Source organism: Dama dama, chromosome 18 (genome assembly GCF_033118175.1).
Source record: "Dama dama isolate Ldn47 chromosome 18, ASM3311817v1, whole genome shotgun sequence".
Lineage (NCBI taxonomy): Eukaryota > Metazoa > Chordata > Mammalia > Artiodactyla > Cervidae > Dama > Dama dama.
In genome coordinates this window covers 16,318,482-16,322,918 of record NC_083698.1, presented here as the reverse complement: position 1 = coordinate 16,322,918, position 4,437 = coordinate 16,318,482, and positions in this window count along the sequence as shown.

Sequence of the window (4,437 nt, the reverse complement as noted above, 5' to 3'; positions counted from 1 at the left end):
AGTCCTCATAGTCAACAAAAGAGTCCAAAATGCAATACTCGGGTGCACTCTTCAAAATGACGGAATGATCTCTGTTCATTTACAAGGCAAACCATTCAATATCATGTAACCCAAGTCTGTGCCCCAACAACTAATGCTAAAGAAACTGAAATTGAATGGTTCTATAATGACCTACAGGACCTTCTAGAACTAACACCAAAGAATGATATGCTTTTCATCACAGGGAACAGCAATGCAAAAGTAGGAAGTCAAGAGATACTTGGAGTCACAGGCAAGTTTGGCCTTGGAGTGCAAAAATGAAGCAGGGCAAAGGCTAACAGAGTTTTGCCAAGAGAACATACTGGTCATAACAAATTCTCTCTTCTAACAACACGAGACAACTCTACACATGGACATCGCCAGATGGTCAATACCAAAATCAGATTGTTTTATTCTTTGAAGCCAAAGATAAAGAAGCTCTACACAGTCAGCAAAAACTAGACCTGGAGCTGTCTGTGGCTCAGATCATGAACTTCCTATCGCAAGCTTCAGAATAAATTGAAGACAGTAGGGAAAACCAGTAGGCCATTTAGGTATGACCTAAATCAAATCCCTTACATTTATATAATGGACTGACAAATACATTTAAAAGATTAGATCTGATAGACAGAGTGCCTGAAGCACTATGGGCAGAAGTTCCTAACATTGTACAGGAGGCAGTGATCAAGACTATCACCAAGAAAAAGAAATGGAAAAGGCAAAATGGTTGTCTGAAGAGGCCTTACAAATAGCTGACAAAAGAGAGGGTAAAGGCAAAGGAGAAAAGGAAAGATATACCAATCTGAATGCAGAGTTCCAAAGAATTGCAAGGAGAGATAAGAAAGCCTTCCTGAGTGATCAATGCAAAGAAATAGAGGGAAACAGTACAATTGGAAAGACTTGAGGTCTCTTTAAGAAAATTAGAGATAACAAGGGAAAATTTCATGCAAAGATGGGCACAATAAAAGACAGAAATGATATGAACCTAACAGAAGCAGAAGATATTAAGAAGAGGTGACAAGAATACATAGAACAACTATACAAGAAACACCTTTATGACCCACTTTACCATGATGGTGTGATCACTCACCTAGAGCCAGATATCTTGGAATGCAAAGACAAATGGGACTTTGGAAGCATCACTACAAACAAAGCTAATTGGGATGATAGAGTTATTTGAGTTGAGTTATTTCAAGTCCTAAAAGTTGAGGCTGTGAAAGTGCTAAACTCAATATGCCAGCAAATGTGGAAAAGTCAGCAGTGGCCACAGGATGAAAAAAGGTCACTTCTCATTTCAATCCCAAAGAAAGGCAATGACAAAGAATATTCAAACTACCGTACAAATGCACTCATCTCATATGCTAGTGAAGTAATGCTAGAATGGAATGGAACCAGTCTGTTGTTCCATGTCCAGTTCTAACTGTTGCTTCCTGACCTGCATTCAGGTTTCTCAAGAGGCAGGCTAGGTGGTCTGGCATTCCATCTCTTTCAGAATTTACCACAGTTTATCATGATCCACACAGTCGAAAGCTTTGGCATAGTCAATACAGCACAAATAAATGTTTTTCTGGAACTCTGTTGCTTTTTCTATGATCCAACAGATGTTGGCAATTTGATCTCTGGTTCCTCTGCTTTTTCTAAAACCAGCTTGAACATCTGGAAGTTCACAGTTCCCGTATTGCTGAAGCCTGGCTTGGAGAATTTTGAGCATTACTTCACCAGAGTGTGAGATGAGTGCAACTGTGTGGTAGTTTGAGCATTCTTTGGGATTGCCTTTCTTTTGGATTGGAATGAAAACTGACCTTTTCCAGTCCTGTGGCCACTGCTGAGTTTTCCAAATTTGCTGGCATATTGAGTGTAGCACTTTCACAGCATCATGTTTCAGGATTTGAAATAGCTCAACTGGAATTCCATCACCTCCACTAGCTTTGTTCGCAGTGATGCTTTCTAAGGCCCACTTGACTTCACATTCCAGGATGTCTGGCTCTAGGTGAGTGATCACACCACTGTGATTATCATGAAGATCTTTTTGTACAGTTCTTCTGTGTATTCTTGCCACCTCTTAATACCTTCTGCTTCTGTTAGGTCCATACCATTTCTGTCCTTTATCAAGCCCATCTTTGCATGAAATGTTCCCTTGGTATCTCTAATTTTCTTGAAGAGATCTCTAGTCTTTCCCATTCTATTGTTTTTCTCTATTTCTTTGCATTGATCAGTGAGGAGGGCTTTTTTATCTCTCCTTGCTAGTCTTTGGAACTCTGCATTCAGATGGGTATATCTTTCTTTTTTCCTTTGCTTTTCGCTTCTCTTTTTGTAACTCTTTGTAAGGCCTCCTCAAACAGCCATTTTGCTTTTTTGCATTTCTTTTCCATGAGGATGGTCTTAATCCCTGTCTCCTGTACAATGTCATGAAACTCCTTCCATAGTTCATCAGGCACTCTGTCTATCAGATCTAGTCCCTTAAATCTATTTCTCACTTCCACTATGTAATCATAAGGGATTTGATTTAGGTCATACCTGGATGGTCTAGTGGTTTTCCCTACTTTCTTCAATTTAAGTCTGAATTTGACAATAAGGAGTTCATGATCTGTGCCTCAGTCAGCTCTGAGAAAAATCTGTGATCACTATTTAAAATCTAGATTCATATCAGAATTATCTTGGAATTTTTTTGAAAAATAAAAATGTCCAGAGACTGCTTTTGTTCTCCAGAGCTCTAGATATATTTCTAATGAGCAGTCATGTTTCAAATCAACTGGACTGTATGATGAATGTCACTTCACATTATTTGATATTGTTTGTGTTTCCCCTGATAGAATGTTTACTTGTTCTTAGGCCACATCTCTGCATTATCATTCATTTTATATTATTTAGTTTAATAGCTCTTTAGTAACTTCTCAAATTAAGAAAAAAGAAATAATTATGTTATTCTTAAACTGCTTTCAGTTGCACATGTGTTCTGTTTTTTTTAATTTACTTTGTGTGGGCTTTAGAATATCTCTTAATTGTATACTGAAGTAAAAAAGTTATTTGTACAAAAAAGTGATGATTTTAGATGTGTCTTTTTTCTCTACTATTTAATACACAATTAAAATAATGTTGATATTAGGGGCTTGAATACAATTTTAGAAAAAACAGTAATGTATCTATTCTCAGAATATTAGCCTACAGTAATTTTTTTCAGGATGATTCTGTCCACAAACATAATTATCTTCAAAGTGCTAATGCTATTCATTTAAATGTATGTAATCTGTTCTTTTCATGGAAGTATAGATTTAGGAAAATATATCCTAATTCATTAGCTTAATATGAATGACAAACTCTACTGTATAAACAATCCAGCTTCTATTATTCCAGAGGTTAAAAAATCCTGAATACATTTTAAAGAAAACTTTGAACACTGACTGATACATGATATAGCTACAGCTCGGTTGTTTCTTTCCTCTATTTAATTTAATTCAATTATCCCACTTGCATTGAGGTAAATAGTGCAATTTATTAAAAATGTCAAATTTCACATTTCACTCCCTTGATTGATTTCAGCTATTTAAAAATTATGGCTTTGTACTTGTTACCACATTTTAGCAAACAGCACAGTTTGCAGGACTTCTCTTTTTTGTATTTATTGAATTTTTTTTTAACTAAAGCTTGTATACTTGGGGATATTTTACTTACTTTTATGTGAATATTTATAATTTTTAAAAGGCAAAAGAATTGGCTGAGTTGTTTTTAATGATATTTGTTTCCTCCATTTCTGCTCACTACTCAGTATTCCTTAAATACTGAGGAGATATCCAGATTAAACAAAGTGAGCTTTTTCTCTCCTACTCAGAGTGTGGAGGATTGACTAATATCAGATTCTGAAAGAAATTAAACCAAAGTCTATGCCCAAATGCAATATGAACGCCAGACACAAAAAATATCCTTTCATCACATGGGACCCAATATCTGCAGAAAGAAATAAAATGCATGGAATGTATCTGTCTTAGAAATAGAAATTCAAATATTTTTCATTTCATGGCAACAGCCAGGTTCAGCTCTTATGAATGAGGCCTTAAATATTAATATAGGATTCTGCTTCACTTAAAAAGAAGTACCATATGTAAGTGTGAAACTGGAATAAAAATTATACACTTATAAATTATTTTTACTTCAAAATACCACCATCTTTTTCAGCTGACTGTTGTAATTGTTATAAAATATCCACTTCAACAATTTAAAGATTACTCTGTTCACAAAGTTTGACTAATAGTAACAGTGATAATAATAATGTGCTATATTGTATCTCTAAATAGATGTACATTTGATAATGATGGAGGAAGAGCTGGATCCCATTGTTAATTGTATTTGTATGAACCCAATGATTGTAAGAGCCAGACATCCTGGAATGTGAAGTCAAGTGGGCCTTGGAAAGCGTCACTA